This window comes from Rhamphochromis sp. 'chilingali' (assembly GCF_963969265.1).
Source record: "Rhamphochromis sp. 'chilingali' genome assembly, chromosome: 8".
NCBI classification, from domain to species: domain Eukaryota; kingdom Metazoa; phylum Chordata; class Actinopteri; order Cichliformes; family Cichlidae; genus Rhamphochromis; species Rhamphochromis sp. 'chilingali'.
In genome coordinates this window covers 12,913,851-12,932,613 of record NC_137935.1, presented here as the reverse complement: position 1 = coordinate 12,932,613, position 18,763 = coordinate 12,913,851, and the positions used below count along the sequence as shown (strand labels likewise).

At 39.6% G+C, this 18,763-nt stretch overlaps 1 protein-coding gene across 1 annotated transcript in view; it reads right to left on the bottom strand.

Moving 5' to 3' along the window:
- lrfn1 (leucine rich repeat and fibronectin type III domain containing 1) overlaps positions 1-18,763 on the bottom strand; it is a 160,242-nt gene that overhangs the window by 85,679 nt on the left and 55,800 nt on the right. Inside the window, exon 2 of the mRNA XM_080888646.1 lies at positions 3,803-3,854. The gene's annotated coding sequence lies outside the window, so the exon portion shown is untranslated. The remainder of the gene's footprint in view (positions 1-3,802; positions 3,855-18,763) is intronic.

Below are 18,763 nucleotides of genomic sequence, written 5' to 3'. Positions count from 1 at the left end.
GGACGGGGGGGGGGGGGGGGGGGGGGATAGCCTCCTCTGCACCCTGGTGACATACCCCCACTCCAAGGCCCTGCATGTGTGGGTGGTTGTGGAGGAGCGGGAAGAGGGAGGCAGCTGGAGATGGGGAGGGAAGGAAGGGAGGGGCAGGTAACCCCTCCCTGGGGCCAGCTCCCCCGCTGACCCCAGTAGGCACTCCCACCCTCCGCGACCCGCCAGGGAAGGGGGGCCCAGGCCCATCAGACCGGGGCCCAGTGCAGTAGCGCCCCCCGGCTCCACAGAGCCCTGGACAGTCCACCCAACCCCACCACAGAGAAAACTGCACCCACCCCACCAACCACACATCTTCCAGACTACATAAGACGGTAAACGCCCAGGCTGAGATCTTCCTCCACCTCTCCTGTATCTCCCCCTCCTGCAGAGAGTTCCTGAGAGAAGAAAGCTCCTGCAAGATGTGACCATCCCCCCCACCAGTTGAAGAGCCCCCCAGGCGGCTCGATGCACCGGCGGCACCCTGCTCCAGGGCCGGGCCCCCATGCACCCACCCGCCCACAACCCCGGCAACACACCAACCAGGACCCGAGCCCCCGAGGCCCGGCCCGGGCCCCAGCCCAGAGACGGAGCGCCCCCAAAACCTCACGCCCATCCCGGACCCACCCAGGGGCAGCCAGGTTGCCAGGTCAGTAACCCACGTCCGTCAGCACAGACCCTCCCCTAGCCCCGCTGCACGCAGCCGCGAGGAAACAGTCACCTGAGAGCCAACAGAGCCCTCAACCGGACGTGACCGCTACCCCGGGTTGAGCCCCCCAAGGAAGATGCCTCCGGGGAACCCCCCGACGCCCTAAGCCTGTCCCTACCCCCTCACCAATCACAACAGTGAAGGCGGGACCAAACTATGACCCCCCACCCCCACTAGGTGATGGAGCTGATAAAAGGGGCCCAGAGCAATTGATCTAATGTGGTGGCAGAGGCTGTGTCAAGACTAATGTAATCTAATAGATAATTTCTATATTGGTTAGAATTAAGATTATTTTTATTTTTCCAGTTCATGAGGACTGACAAATTCCTAATGAAGCCTTCCTTGTTTTTCCTTCCTGTGGCCAGACAACGGAATTAGTGAAAAGCAAAACATGACTAATGTACTGCATGTGTGTACTACATGTTAACCAACAGTCACTTACAAGCCATTTCCAAAGACGTTTTTTTGGCAAAGTTACCCTGCACATGTTGTGAAACAACAAAATGTCTCAAACAGCTGCCATATCAGGTGAATGTGCTGCTTCTACCATTGGCTTATCCACTGTGTGACTGGCAGACCTGTGTGTGGCGGGTCTGCTGGATTTAAAGCTACAGACACTGAAACGTCTCTTAGATCTTGACACTGTTTAGATTTAATAATATTCTGTATGACAAACAGAGCTGAAACTTGAAATACATGATCAAGGGACATTAACTTGTTAAAAAGGGTCTGAAAACTAAAGCTGTTTTCACACGTGCGCTGAAGTCTTGAACTTCACTAGACATCACCCAGAAAAGCAGCATGTGAGAACAAATAATGTCAGAATCAATCTGTGTAAGGTCCAAGTGATGTCAGATTGAGCCCAAGTGTGAACAGAGCGAGTAATTGCCCAGAGATTTCACAAAGGTGAGTGTGCATTCTGATGACATTTCTATCATGTCACCTGCACGCTCTATCCTGGTGTCCCCCCTCCCCAAGCCCCTGCCTAAACCAAAGACTATCTCCAGTAGTGTCAAACACACATGCTACGTGTGAAAGAGCAACACTGGACAGTGCGTCCCTGATCATTCAGACAGTTACATGTGACATTTATGTGTGAAAACAGCTAAAAGCTGGGGCAGAAACCGTCTTTTATAATAATAACCTTTTCGCATCTTATGACTCAATAGGACTGCAAAGAAACAAAAAACTCTGCACCTCCTCTTTCTTTACAGGTTAAAGCCTGATACAGCAGCTTTTGCCCAAACATAGATCTTTTCAGACCAACCTGGGTGAGTAACACAAAGTGGAATGAAGAACAACATTCAGGGAAATAAGATGTGTGGGTGCAACGGGGTGAACAGATGACTTTCACCTAGGAGAGTGAGGTTCAATTTGAGTGAAGCTAAAAGTCAGCAGTGACTTGTTTTTGGCGCGTATGTGTGCGTGCTCATCTGGAGGGGGGCTTAGACGAGAGATATATTTAAATTCTGACGTGTGTTTTCTTTTTTTGTTTTTGCCCCTTCAAATTTCAACTTACTGAAAGGATCTGAAAACTCTCTCCACCACTGGTTAAAACCTCCTACAAGCTGAGAAGATCATGAAAATTTGATGACTGTAATAAATTACTCTAGAAGCTTTAGACCACAGATAAGACAGCACCACTCTCCTTAAGTACAGACCTACCAGGTGATTACTGTAAACACAGGAAAACTAATTTAGCAAGGGTGTATCCAGTCATATTACTTCTTTGTTCTCAAATAATAACTTTTGTTTGTTATGGGAATGTTGACACACAACTACCACTGTAGTGGCTTTCATGACATTGATGAAGCTGTAAATAAAGAGCTTGAAAAGTCACAGCATGTCCATTCTTCCTGGAGCAAGAAATACATTTTTACACTAGTCGCAATTAAAGCAAACGCGAAAACAATAGAAGAAAAAAATCTAAAGCGACGTCGCAGTAAGAAGCTTGCATATCCTTTGTTTTTTGGGGTTTTTTTGCACAAAGGCATTTAGGAAAAACTTGTCATTAGAAACATCCAGCTGCTCTATTTTCTGAGCGGTGATAATGTGCTCTCGTAAGACTTTTGACAAGAGGAAGCACACATGAGTTCATGCCGAGTTTATGTCATGTGAGAGTACAGCAGCTGAAAAGCAGCTTCTATCTATCTGCAAACAGAAACGAGGGCAACTTAGAATAACAGCGGCACATTGTAGGTGTTCATCTACCAAGGATCTTGCTTAAGGTGTGATATATGCTTCATTGGAGGCTCATAAATAATTGACTCATTACATAATGGTGAAGACAACCTTCCTTCACTTAGTCATTATTTACTGTATAAAGAAAATTCCTTTGAATATATATGACAAACCGCCAATTCCTGAGGAATCAATGTTGCACACATTCATAAGTTTATCAAACCATCTATTGTATGTATTCTCAATCCGTATTCGCAGCAGCCCAGGGTGTTTTCTGCCGTTCATCAGAGAGGCTGTTTTCTCTATTGAGATAAGAAATTAAATCTGCAGGAGCGGAGGATGCTGGGTTTGCTGCAGGGTGGTGAAGCAGCAGCTCTGATAATGGAGCCGACTCCCATTGCGCAGGCTATGAGGCAAACAGCCGTGGCGCCAGCCCAACCCTGCCTATGTGAGAGGATAGTTAACAGAGTCACTCAGCTGAGGATCTCTCTCTCGTTCTCTCTCTGCCGCTCTCTCCTTTCTGTATGTGAACATGTGGTTAAAGCTGTATGTGACAAAGCGAAGGAAAAGTATGAGACGCTGTGCTTTTGAATTGCTCTGTTTCTCAATTCGAGCTAGTGTGTGGGAGAAAAAAGGAAATGAAAGAGTAAAACTGCAAGCTTCGCCTTTGTGAAGGGAATATGCTCACATGATGAGTCAAACATATTGACCCTGAGCGATCGATCGAGTCAAAGGGTGACAATCTTCCTTTAGCATATCGTTATCAAAGCCTCTTCCTTTCTGTCCGACTGCCGCCATCACTTTCCTCTCACATTAACAGTCTGGATGTTTTGTAGAGTGTTATGCAAATGTAAAGAGGGTTTTAATTTCAATTTGGGAACTCACCAGAATACTGGGCTGTTTTGGATGCTCCTCACAGGGTTCAGTTCAAAGCAGCCTGCGGAGAGAAATAAACGGTCACACCTTAATGTGCAGGCACAAATAACATTGGGGGCCATATGGCAGCAGTTGTAATAGTGTCAGAATTGTAAAAAGGTTCAATTTATAGTTCAATCTTTGATTCCATCCCAGACTTAATACAAATGACTTGATATTTCTGTCTTGGTGGAACAAATAATTTTCTGCCTACAGAGCCTCTTACCCAGGTAGAATTTTCGAGAAGAAATATCGCTCTACTTGCCTCCTACTCTAAAGAAGATTTCCAGCTTTACATAGATAATTAATATTTTTCTCAAGTCTATATAATAATTAACCTTGGATTGTCATTACAGCTATTAAATAGGATGAATGGATTCAATGAATGCCGACTGCTGAATGCTGAACATGTCGTTTCTGGAGGTTTTGCGACCTTCTTTTGTGCCATGCACTAAGTAACACACTGCATTATCGCTGCAAATTTTATTATTAAGATGTCACCCATAGAAAAATCGAGAGGTTCAGTAAAGGTAATAACTTTAATAGAATGATAAAGAAATACCGTAAGGTATTTTAATCCAATACAGCCTCCACACTGACCAAGCGATTAAAGATTATATTGCGGGCACAGAAACAATCTGTCCCAGCTCATTAATTACACCCGCCTTTTCAGTTAAACAGTTATTTAATGAATTAAATTAATCATCTAACTAATCATTTCATTAATTAACAACATCTGCACTGATTCTTCTGCACTGTCTCAAAGCTGTGAACCAACCTTAAACCTCTTATTAGCAATACCAAAACCTTTTACTACCTTTATGCTAAAAGGTCAAAGCAGGATCAAGTTTTTACAGATAGATGGCTTTAGCTTCCTCTCTCCAAATTTTTAATAAAAGACATTTTATGAATTCATAAAGATATTAGCTCATTTGGAATTTGATGGCAACACAAGGCTGGAAACGTAATTGGTATTAAACAGAAAAGACTGAAAAATGAAAAATCATTTAGCAAAGAATTAGGTTAATTGGCAACAAGTCAGTAACACCACTGGGTTTAAAATAGCATCTTAGAGAGGAAGAGTTTCTCAGAAGATGCACAAGATACCCAAATTTGCAAAAAGACTGCATCTACAAATTATAGAATCATGTTTCTCAACGTAAAATTGCAAAGGCTGGGAATATCTCTCGTACCTCTGTATGGTACGTAACATCATCAAACAATTGCGATTATCTGGAGAAATCTCTGTGTGAAAGGGACAAGGCCAAAACTCAATGTCAGAGGCCTGTGATCTTCAGGCCCTCAAGAGCTCCTGCATTAAAATCACTGTATGGGCTCAGGAACACTTCCAGAAGTGCAAGCTGAAGCTCTTTCACACAAAGAAGAAGCTATATGTGAACATGAAACAGAAATGCCACCATTGTCTTTGGGCCACTGTTCATTTGAAATATGAGGCAATTGGAAAACTATGAACATGGGTAATCTGCATACTCCAGATTACACAGAAAAGAGAAGAGGGACAATCTGTCTTGTCATCAGCATTTAGCTCAAAAGCCCAGGTTTCTGATGGTATGAGGATGCACTACTGCTTATAGAACTGGCAGCTTCACATCTGGAAAGACACCAATAACCTCCTAAGACCCGAACTCTTCCACGGCATGCATTTTTAATTTCTCTTTGATATTTGGGCTGATTGGGACCTGATGAATGTAGAAACAAAGAATAACCAGATTTTTTTTTTTTTACCTGATTTTTGTTTTTAAGAAAAATGAGAGCCACATATGAGGATATTCGTTTAAAATTTTGATAGAACACTAGCAGTATAATGTCCTTGTAAGTGGATATCAGTAGAGCAAAATTGAGTATTTTAGTCTAAATAACCCAAAATGTGATGTCCACATATGTGGACGCCAGGTCCTAGGAGGTTAATGCTAGAAGGTATATACAGGTTATAGGGCAACATATACAATGTCTTGCATATTTCAGCAAGTCAATGCTAAAGAACATAATGCAGCTATTGAAACAGCATGGCTTCACAACAGAAGACTCCCTGAACTGCTGACCTGGCCTGCCTGTACACATTTGAACCACCAGGAAGTGAAAATTACAGTAAAGAAGACCCAGGGCTGTTGAGCAGCTCGAATCCTTTATCAGACAAAAATGAGACAACATTCCTCTTCCAAAAGTCCAGCAGCTGCTCTCCTCAGTTCCCAGATGTTTACATACTGTTATTAGAAGAAGAGGGGATGCTACACAATCATAAACACAGCCCATTAAACACAAAGATGTGTTGCTGCTATTAAATTCAGAATGAGAAATTGCTCAATTTCTCAGCTTAAACATTTCATATGTTTTCTGTGGGTAATTGCCAAAAAAACTTATTTCATTCTGATTTTCTTTAGATTTTACAAGCGTCCCAACTTGAGTTCATAGTACTGCATGCCAAAAATATTCCACTAGATATTTTTGATCCATCAACTTGTATTCAAGTGAGTAAAATGTATTGTTGTTGTTGTTGTTTTTTTTAATTGACAACAACTAACTCACATCACCCACCATAAAAACCAATGGTAATATCTGGCAGACAGATGATCTGTTATTAACACGTTTAAAGCACTGACTGGGTATAAACCCAGCATGTACCATCTAAGTTTGGTGTAAACACTTTCCCAAATACACAAAGAAAATGTCAAATCTCACTGAAGCCACTGCAGAAATGTAAATAGGTTAAAATTATTCAAGGCAGCTTTCTGTCTCTCCCCAGTTCACTAAATGTGCACATGGAGCTATCATTTTTAATTGAAGCTTTAGGAGATGAAGGAAAAGAGGAACAGTTTTTCAGGAGTAATGACAACATAGGAATAGCTCTGATTCTCCTCTGTCAAATTTAATTGCCAAAACAGCCATCTTGATTAAAATCTCAACAGCCCTTTTTATCAGTCCCAGCCATGGCAGAGAAAGCGTGTTTGTCCAAGCAATAAATATTTACCAACCCAAACTCTCCATTCTACCAAGTGTAAACAAGGTAAGTCTCTACAAAAGACCCTGACATTGAGAGCAACCTTTAGAGGTTGTTCAGTAGCAATCAATTACATCAGATAGAGACATGCCCCCACTTCTTCTTCTGTGTCAAGTTTGCGGCTCACCTCCTGCCTACACGGGCTCTCTTAACGTGCACTGTGGGTGATATTCCAAACATTAGCTAAATCCAAAATCATCAAGTTTAATCTAATACAGCTTATTTTCTTTTACATTACATAATGTCAAAGAGCCAGCATTCCCTGACCTAAACAGCAATGTGAAAAGTACAATTTCATGGTTGCTGCTCTTCCCTGAGATGCCTATTCTATCTCTGTGTTCTTAAAGGACTAAAGATTTGACTAATACGTACTGTACACACTCGAGCTGCAAATATCACCAGTGCTTTTCAAGACGGTTTAAGCCGTCATAGCACATATTGTAAATGCACGCTACCTGCCCCTCCATCGACTCATCAAACTCCCACTCAGACACATCAAACACATCCAGTGCGTGCGCATCCGCGTCACTTGAGTGACATGCCGATTGGGTTTTGTGTGAGGATTTTCTACTCTGCATATGGCTGATTGCTGCTATTTCTCTAATTAAAAACACTGTAGAGGGATGTGTGACTTCCAGTGGCGAGGAGAAAGGTCGGATGCTCGAAAACAAAAGCAGTTTTTTCTTCAAAACATCTTTCAGAGATCAGATGTCATTAGACTCATATACCACCTCTAGCCAGTTCTTCAGTTGTGCCAAAACAGATGGTGTGTGTAGCTTTTAAAGCTCGACTCCTGTGGCTAAAAATATATAGGGCTCAGAGCTTGTTAATTCCCTTCAATCAATATATTTGCCTTTATTTTCTCTGTCGTTACAAAGAAAAGTAACTCATATTGATTATTATTTAACAGACTGAAATTTTTAATGATTTAATTCACCCAAATCTACATATCTTAAGTATTTTCTGTCATACAGTGAGAAGTAACATTTCATATGCTCACATTCACAATGCAGAACCACAAAAGATTTTTGCTACAATGACTAATTTAGCCAAATACCAGCTAATTCTAGTACTATAACTGCCTAATCAATTACCAGCAACACTGTCTGCCATAAAAATAATATCATCACTCTAAATTCTATACATTTAAAGTCTTATATAATTGTTATACTGGTGATTTCTATTTGACTGATGATTCATTAGATACTGCAGCAGTGAGTGTGGAGGTTTGCTTCTCCCTGCTTTTGTTAACCCAGCGTAGCAACCCAGGCTTTTCATCTGCAGCCATCCTCAAGGACAAACAGCTTTTTGTTCACCGCTTTTTGATAACCTCAGCCGTTCAGTACACAGGGTGAGGCAGCCGCTTGGATAGAGGTAAGCTTGGATTTTAATCACGCCCCGCATACTGACAAAATGGAAGCTTTTAGATGACTACTCTAGTTTTATCCCCCCAAAATGATGTCACGTTACTGATGGCCATAGAAACTTTATCAGTCGAAGCACTCTGTAGAATTCCTAATGTGTTTTTCATTAGTAATAATCATGACTCAGCAGACTCTCAAACTGATGGCAGTAATAGCACCAGGACCACCTTTAGCAGCAATAACTTTAAGTAATCATTTTCTCTATGCCTTTATCAGTCTCTCACATCACTGTGCAGAAATTCTGGTCCACTCTTCTTTACAGCGTTGCTTGAGTTCAGTGGAGGATTGCAGAAAGGTCACTTATATACAGAGTTCACAGTCAACTCACGATATCCTCTGTGGCTACAAATCACACCCAAATCATCGCCCCTCCACCACCGTGCCTCCCAGTTAATGTGAGGCATCTCCATTTTGGTCTCATCTTTCTAAGGACGCTGTTTTGTGGTTTGTTCAAATGCAACTTTGTAAACCTAAGCCATGCTGCCATGTTTTTTTTGTTGTTTTGTTTTTTTTAGAGAAAAGAGGTTTTCTCCCCAAGCCAGACTTGTTCAGTCATCTCTTCAATTCTGCTGTTATTAGCTTTAACATTTAGCATGCTAACTGAGGTCTGTAGTGTCTAAGATGTAGCGCTTTGGGTTTTTTTTTCATTAGACCCACCATTAGATGGTCTGACCTACGGAATTGTGTTATTGTGTTACCACACATGCTCCTGACCAGCAAACTCCCAAAATTTCTGCTTGTGGTCACACAAAGTGGATTTGATAAGCAGTACATTGAAAGACCCTGGAATATTAAATCTCTATACCTCTGTCTAAAATATGTTTAAAAATAGCAAGCGAATAGAATACATACGTCTCTATTACTCTGCTTGACTTGCCAGAAGGTTAATGTAAATATTTTAAGGCCGTGGCCCAGGTTGCGATCACAAAAGCAAATCTAAAAACAAATAAAGAACCATATATACAATAGGGGTGGGGGGAAAAAATCGATACTGTGTAGTATCGTGATATTTTGTTTGCTAATAATGTATCGATACAGGGACAGCAGAAATCAATATTTTGTTACAAAAAAAGTTTTTGTGCTCTGACTTCAGAGCATGTTGATCCTTTTTCTGAGCAAGAATACTGGCATTCCTTCACTGTCCAAATGTGTTTAACTTTTTTTTGGCAGCAATAAACATGACAGTTTACTTATTTTAATTTAAGACATGTTTTATTTTAATTAAGTTTAAAACTTTTTTATTTATTATATTTTATATTTTGTTTTAATTTACTTTCAAATTCTTCAGTTGCTGAATGGGCTGCATAGTTTTCATAAATTGCATAGTTCAGAATAGCTATAATTGTACCAGATGGTTGCATTCAGTTAAGTTGGACTAGTATGTAATACAAACCGTTCCGTTTGTCAACAATAAGTGCGAGACTTTGATATTAGATAAAATGAATATTGATAAAGTTTACCTTTATGTACAGAATCTGAATATTGCAGATATTTTAAAAAAATCGCAATAATATCGTATCGTGCGTTAAGTATTGTGATAATATCGTATCGTGGGATGTATGGTGATTCCCACCTCTAATATACAAATTGGGGTTATGAACCTAACCAGTCAGATGAATTGTAAATAGTAAGAGGCATATGGAGGCCTAGGGAGTCTGAGCAAGAAGCGACATAATGAGAAGAAATGAGAAGAAAAAGGATGCAAAGATGCAAATACCCACGCCATTACAATGCATGCTCAAGTGATGGTTTGACTGCAGTGTTTTTCCTCTCTTGAGGATGTTAAATATGCTGTGATTTTTATCAGACACCAAACAGCCGATTTAGCAGACAGCATATGGCTCTCTTAGCATGCCCACAGTTGGCATACTGTCCATTACCAGTACCTCTAGGGCAGCCAATGTGACCTCTAGAGAGCAGAGCGCTCCCAGACAAAGGCAACAACCTAAGGCAAAGGCCAGCTGAGGGCTGAACTGCAAAGAGCGGGGACACATGAATGCGCAAATGCAAAAATGTGCTTATGTTTTACGATAACATTTATCATGACTAGGATGTTGTGACTCCTTTGTTAGGAAGGAAATCTCTTTGTGGTGCAGACAGTGACCACTGAGACACTGAGCAATAATACATGATGCCGGAGAGAATCACATCAAATAAGATACGCTCTAATAATTGCCATGGTTATGCAGCTATTTTTAATAAAAAAAAGCACACAGTTACATTTGCAAGTCTATGTTATCCTAAACAGTGTACTACATATATAAGTCAGTGAACCACAGAGAGCAAGGTGACTGAGTAGTACCCTTTAGTCATCTCATATGATAAACTATAAACAGAACACGGCTGTGCACAACTTGGCCAAAGAGGTCAGCAGGGTCAGCGGTGTGTCTTGGACATGCAAACTAAGAGCATGTGAAGAATCAGAGTTTCCCCTCAAATCTTGATGAGTCAGGATGGATCGTCTCCGTGGCTCATCATCTGATGCTACGGTAGTAAGCTCTTTCCCCTCCCCTTTCCCCTTTGCGAACAGAAGCCTCTGATGATGTCCGTAATGCTATTTATACACTTAGGCACACTCAGCACATTTACCAGCATCGCATAAATAATCAGCAGGTATGAGAGACAGTGTGCAAGAAGGATAGGTTTGCTATCGGTTACAACAACTTCTGGCTTCCTAATTTCACAGAGAAATGTACCAGGTGTGGAACAACACAGTTCTGGCTGCATCTCCCGGGTTATTTCATTCTGTGCTGATGTACTCGGCTCAAAACTGAAACTGAGGTTTTACTGCAGACATAAACAAGCAACTGTCTGTAATAATGGGCATTTTTAATGCAAAATCTTTAATGGGCATATAGATTCTTCTGAGCAGTATAATACAGTGCCAGAGAACTTAAACTCCATATCAGAAACATGTCAGGTTTCTTACTAATAGGACACTGCACAACTTTAAATTCTCTGCAGAGGTGTGCTGTAGCAACTGGCCACTTAGTTTTCTGAATAAAAAACAAGAATACATCATTCATAAGCTAAAATAATTACCACACCATAGCACTGCAAAACATTTTTGGTTTACTAGCTGATGAGCATGTTACAACACAAAATATTCATTGTTGACACAAAATATTCACACACAATTATATATGTATGCACTATATGCACATGACAGTAATCAAGATAAAAACAGAAGCATGTTGTACCCAAAGTATTGCTTTTTTTCTCCTTTTTTCTGTTATTGGTATTATTATTCAGCCCTGGACTTTGCATTAGTGGAACTGTTTTTTGTTTTTCTCTCTTTTTTTTTACCCTTAATTTGAAGGCAGACTGTATACAGAGTCCAGAAATGAAACCCCACGATTTTTTCTGCAAAAATGGCTGCAAATTTGAACACAACTGCAAACAAATGATGTAAACACAAATCGTGTCCAAAAATGCTATTGAATTTTTGGCCCTGCAGTTAATTTGGCATTCTGGAATACAGTCTCTCTCGTTAGACTGCTTGCACTGACTGTCTAGTCGCCAGTACTACATAATCACGCCCTTCATTTACATCTCCTACTAATGTTTACAGAAAAATAAACACGGAAACATACAGATATACCGCTTCGGTAACAGAAGCTAATGTCTGCTGTGTTCATTCCATTTAAGGCAGAAGGCTATTTACTCAAGGGGTTCAAGGAGAATCCAGACCAGCTTCCTTGTGAGAAAACGGTTCTGATGCAGGAGGGGCCAAGCCCCAAAGCACTAAAATACTGCACCCCAAACACGATTATCCAGCACTTTAAATATTCTTCCAAGGGTACATAATGTCCCTGTTTAAATTTGTGTGACAGAAAAATCCTTCCAGGCTTATATCGTGTTAGATGTGGTTTTTCAAATGTAGACACACAGTAAGAATTGACATGAAATAAATGGAAAAGTCAAGCTGCATAGGTGCAACTCTCATTGTGAGGACAAAGGGAGCATTGTGGGACAGCAAAGTCCCCAAAACACATAAGGGGAGAGTTTCATTTTTAAATCTCTAGCTTCTTTATTGTTACACTGACATATGTCTATAAAACAGCTGAGGGGAGGAGAAGACTGATAAAAACCCATTAGTTAACTAAATGAGCACAATGAGCTATGCAGAAGTTGAGAAGTGGTTTTGTTGAAGAGTTGGCTTGGACAGGAAAGGGAAAAACCACAGCTCAGTTCGGCTGCAGTGGACAGTTTTTCTTTATTTATTTTATTACTTGATTTCCTTGGACTACAAAGAAGCTTTTGTGTGTCATGACTTCTTTTTTTCCTACCACAGTAAAGTTAAAGCAACAACAAGAGCACAAACATCAGAACGTTACCAGTTGTTTCACATATTTCTGACACTGCCCCCAGTAACACTAGACAGCTACAGTATGTAGACGTGTCTGCAAGGCTCTGCAAACACAGCTAGCACCAAGCTTATAGCACTAGTGCTGAGACTACACAGCATCATGCTGGAGGCTTGATGCACTGGCACTCCCAACGTGACGCTCTTCAACAACACCAGAGAAGCAGTGCTTATACTGTTTATACTGCTTATACTGGATATCTACAGTATAAAACCACCAATTCATCACATATACACGTAAACCCACATTATTACTCTGATTATTAAATGTCATATGGATGGTGATTGATTTATTTACAAAGCTCATGTTAACACAAAGGATAAAACCAAAACAGTCAATAATAAAGAGAAATCATTGTTGAAATACAATTTTAAAAATTGTCATTTTTCAATGACTTGTGGATAATTTAACCTTAAGCTTATAAATGTCACTTTGACTAATAAGTTACAGACTTATTAGTGGAGAATTGACCAGCAATACAATGTTTTCCTACACAGTATACCATGACACCTCGCTTTAGATTCAATCACGATCATAGCACCAACAGTTCTTACTAATGAACTGCATTTATGTGTAGTTTAGTGTGCGTGTGTGTGAGATACATGTTTTTTTTAATCCATGCGTATCGCTTGCAGCTGCTCAGTTTGTGTACTTTCTGGTAGAGCCTGGTGCCATGTCAGGTGGCTTGGTTTATTTATAAAGACAGCCACACAGATTTGACAGACTGTTTAATTTTACTTTGAAACTGTGCAGCACATATGTTACAGTAGTGACTACAGCCGTTACATGCACCACATTATGGCTACAGCTATTTAATCAGCTGAAAGGGAAGACATTCACACATTTGATATGTCACTTTGCATGATGTTATAGGTAAAATGAATCCATGATGTGTGTGTTTTCTACTGGTACTCGAATTAAAATTTCAAAGTGTTAGTGATGGAATGCATTTGCACTTTCATACAAGCTGAATAACAAACAGGTTTCACCTCATGAGCTTTATTAACACATCTTCAGCCTGTATGTATAATTTATGGCATGAACATGTCAAAACATGGGATGTGGAAGCCACAAAATGACCCCAACAAATATATGTCTGGCGCAAGCGTTAAACTATCACTTAATCATCTGCATATCTGCCTATAAGGAAACAAAACTGTTACTTATGAACTGTTATTTACAAGGTTCCAGTAAAGAAAGAAGCAAAACAAAACAAAAGAGATAAAAGAAAAAACACAAGTTGTAAATTTTGCTGGGCAGAGGCCGCCAGTTTGGTTGTCATTTTAAGTTTGTGCCCATTCAGTAAAAGAAAATACTAATGCAGTACTGTGCAAACGTCTTCGTTTTACCCTTTTGTTTCCAATGAGCTGACCTTCCAATAAGTTTTTAAAGTGGCTTTCAGCAAAAAATCTCCAGGTTTTGTGAAGGTCTTTTAAAGTTTTGATTGTTTTATTAGAGGAATATTTTTGTGTGTGTTAAGCCACTTAACACTGACCTATGAATTATTCAGGCATTAAAAAAAGCACCTAATTTAAGGGATGAACCAGTGTTGTATCTGCACAATTTAACAGACAATTTAGCAAAGAACCAATTCTGAATTGTATCTTTAGCCACTTTGTTAGCAGTCTGTCAGAAAACATATAATTTGGTCCCGCTTCTTTAGTTGAATCTCTGTAAAATACCAAAGATAACACACTTTTACAGGCGTAAAAACAGTATTTTTGATTTGATAAGTTGATTCCCAAAGAGTAAAAATCTGGCATATCTGCATGCTGTGCAGTGTGTCCTTTAAAAATTGAGGACAATGGACATGTGTGGAACAAAAGACGGAGCGACAGAGCTAAAAAAAAACAACCCAAAAAAAACCCCAAAAAAAAAAAAACCTATCTATAGCCGATGCACAGTATCTGAAAGTCATGAAAAAATAAAATGGAAATACAGCAGAGACCTGACACTGAGAGATGCAACTTGCCTTTTACTTGAGCTGCTTAAAGAAATTACAAGAAAGAACCAAAAGAGTTTCAGCTATGTTGAAGTATAAAGGCAATCATAATGAAAAGCTTTTGAAAAACTCTTTTTTTTTTTGCCTTGTATACATGCATTTCCATGTATGTTTGCATATGTATCAATAAATAACTGCAAGTATTTCCCATTTTCTCTAGCAAAATATAAATGAGGTTTGGCCCAAGACTTTTGCACTGTACTGTAAGGATGCAACTCTGATGACTCTTATAGCTTTGCCTGTGCAGAAAATGGAAAGTGGAAAGATTTCCTTTTAAGCCTGCAATAGAGACAAAGTTAAAGGTATTTTGAGGATAATTTAAAATCCAAAAGTGAGAGCCACAAACCCACAGCTTATAATACCACAGTAAAGTACATGAAATTTTATTTTTAATTTCCTAAAAAACACAAATTTGTGTGTAATACAGTAACAAAACAAATTTGAAAAGGGTTGAACATAACTGCAACCGATCATTTAATATTAAAGGTTGAAGATGAAGTCATTTTCTTGCAATGTAGTTTGATCTTAACTTTTTTATTTTTTCTAATGTAGTGGGACGTATCATAACGTTACTCACATTTTAACATGCTTTTAGAAGAATACAGACATACGAAGCTTCAGGAATAATCACATAGAGAAATGGATATTTAGTTTATACTTTCCATATGTCTTATGTTCCAACATTCAACCTTCCACTGATGACTAAACCTCTTCAAATCTTCAGATTCTGGCCATGAAATCTGAAGTCCATGTTAATGCAATGTAACATGAGATGACACAATGAAACTTTAATGAGTTCCACGAGAAACTGGCCTGCTGCCGCAGCAAATATTGACAGGGTATTATAAGAACATCCAGAAATATTTTTTGTTCAGCACAGAGTGTCATTTCTGATATGTTAGTCATGGGATTTAAAATTCTTGGCAATAAAATAAAGAAGCAAAAACAATGCCATTTCCAACATTTAGCAGCATCTGAATGTGTAAGAATTTGCCTCAACCTGCTTGTTTTGAAAAGTGATTGTTTTCATACATCTCCCAGGCTGTCATAGTTAGCTGGACATGGACAGCCTTGCTTAGTCACTATGACAGAACATTGCTTCCATAAAGCATCAGAAGTGCTCCGCTTTGATCCACAGTTACAGTCTTATCTGAACTCAGACATCAAGTGTGCAAAGAGCACCATTGTTTGTTCGGGTCCTGTGATGTACTTGAGTGCTAGCTTTGCATGTCCTGTTATTTACTTCAGTATCTAAGGGCTCCATAAATGCCACAGCACTGGGCTGCAAAGAATAGGACGCAGCCTGAAATAGTATTTCATCAATAGTTTAGATTTGCTCTGCCATTACAGTGCCAGTGGATTTACAATTGATAATAATAGCAAACTGACAACTACACTGCAAACACTATGATCAGAAACAACAGTAAGCCTGATAAACCATGGTACCCTATCCATTTATGTCAGGCTATTGACATCCTTGCAGATATTGAAAGGGATTATGTGACTTAAGTCTGCATGTTTTGCATGCCTGAAGAAGTGTTCTACTTGGATGGAAGCTGATCTTGCCGTGCCAGTCAGCTCTGTCTGACTACTGACTTCCTCCTTTGCAGATAATCCCATGAAAAAGACAACTCTTTAATGCTTAACATCCTTAACACAGCTCTCTCAATTCCTTGAATCAAAATTAGCCACCATGCACACACAATCCATTTTGTGCCTCAACACAGACCTTTCCCACATTCCACTGAAGATGTGCCATGAACATGAATAAGGTTCAAAGTGACTGGTGTAAAAAGGCATCGCTGATAAGGCATGTGGCGATTTTGGGCATACATGACACATTGAGACTCAGTTTGTAGCAGATATCAAATTCATTCATCTTGAATTCAGCATTGGCATCTTATAAAATGAATTTATTTGCTATTTGTATTGTGTTAGGTTCTATACAAATTCAGCTCAGGCTTCTCTTGGGCTTTGCTATGAAGAACTGCAGATTTCCATTAAGATTAAACAATACTGTGGTGGGATGCCCACAAAAACAATATTTACTGTAGGGTTTTATAAAAAGACAATAACCAATTGATAGTAATGCTGTTTCTTGTACTATATGTACAACCAGACCTCCTGCTTTTACATACAGTGAATTATATTGAGTGAAGTCAATACAGAATTTAGCCTGATCCAGTTCTTTGATATAACATTATTACACGGTAAAGGGTAAACTCACGCTCTCAGTTATATATATATATCTATAAGTCCAGCATAAAATGTAAAGCTGGGTTTTTTCTCTGGACATCTGCGGCTGACAAAAATGAAAAAAAGAAGAAAAAGAAATATGGGCATGCATCTGCATGAATAAATGACATTACTGGCCAAATGCTCTCAACACCTCCCAACAGATTCTGAGAAGGAGCAGTGAAAGGCGGAGAAATATGACTGCAGTCAAACAGATTGTTTGCTAAGAAATTGCTAAGAAATGTCAATCAAAATACCCTCGAGTGCAGGTTGAGTCAGTGCGCCTACACACAGAACAAACTTCAAGAATGAAGAGAAACCCCAAAATATACCCTGTGCATGTCCACCTCTTAATTCTTCACTAAAGAAAATGATTTTCTGCCTGTTGTTTATGAGTTAACATTTATCAACATGCCAACACAAAAAAATATGTTATAAATAAATTATTTATAATAACATAAGGAGAAGAGGCATATGAAAAAAACTGAGACATAAGAAGCTATAGAAATTGTAGACAAATGAAGACAGATTTGCAAATGTTTCTAATTTGCTAATACATAAAGGACAGATACAGGTTAAAACTGAAATTCAAAATGAACAAGTTCACATTATTTTGTTCCACATTTGACACTTTCTCCTGCATGCTAATGGGGGATGCTCAGGCTGACATACTTTAACTATCCAATCACTGTGCCAGGCATGTGTGTGTCTTTGTATGGTCAGTGTGAAAGATTACAATGACATTGCCTCTCAGAGAGCATTACTGTTATCTGAAGTCAGGGTTAAGCTTCATTTTTGGCTCAAGTCAGTGTCCAGGCTACAGAAACACATTTGCGTGTATTTATTCAAAAAGCTAACTAAATATTGCAGTTCAGTTGTGCAGTTAGCAGTTATTGATTTGTAGAGTTGAAAAGTTGCTGGAACTGCAAAAGGGAATGACCACAAAACATTTCGCCACCAAGGAGAAGAAAAAGTACAACAAACAAAGATCAATGAAGCATGAAGGAAGAGCAGTGGACAACTGATAGATTTTAATCACTCAGTTTCGCTCTACTAAAAGTAAATTCTTTGCACATTGTGACTTCTGACTCCTCCATTGTAGGGGGAAAAGACCAATAACAACACTATCAGCTGTTCCACGTATTTTTGCCACCAAGTGGCAGTCGACAGCTACAACTTGGAGATGCAGTGGCGTTCACTCAGGACGAAGCAAGGCAACCGCTGCTTGCCTAGTCAAATCTAAAAATAGACCTCTAATATTCTATACTAAAGCAGAAGCAGTCTATCTCCTTTAAACTCAAATAGCATCCTGTCACAAGGCTTCTTGCCTTGGCTGCAGTTGGCCATTGTCCCTGGAATCTCCGCTTGCTTTCGATCCCGTTGGAGACTGTAGCATGTCTCTTTTTCATGGGTGTGTTCATCTGCCGTTAGCAATACCTAGAGATTGTCCAGCTGAGAGACCAGTAGCTTTTACTGGTATTTATGCGAGCACATTGTAGATAACAGCTTTGAGATCAGGTACCATCTGGGCTTTGGGTGGCAACACAGCAAGCAAGTAAACGGGCTTCTGTGATTTATCATCATAACAGATCATTTTCTTCTTGTTAACCACCTTGTCCAGGCTGCATGATGTAGTGAAGATAGAGTGCAGTGTGAAAAAGTTTTTAATAACTTCTTTAGCATATTTGTAAAGAAAACCTTGATGATGGAGAGTACACGTCAAATCCAGTTTAATAAAACAAGCAAGTGAAACAGCTGTAGACTGCACTTTCAGATTAGCATCTATGAGAAATCATTTGTGGACCAAATGTACACAGTTCAACGAGCAGTTTTGCCAATATTCCACCCTCATTTTTCATTCATATTTTTAATCCCTCTGTAGAT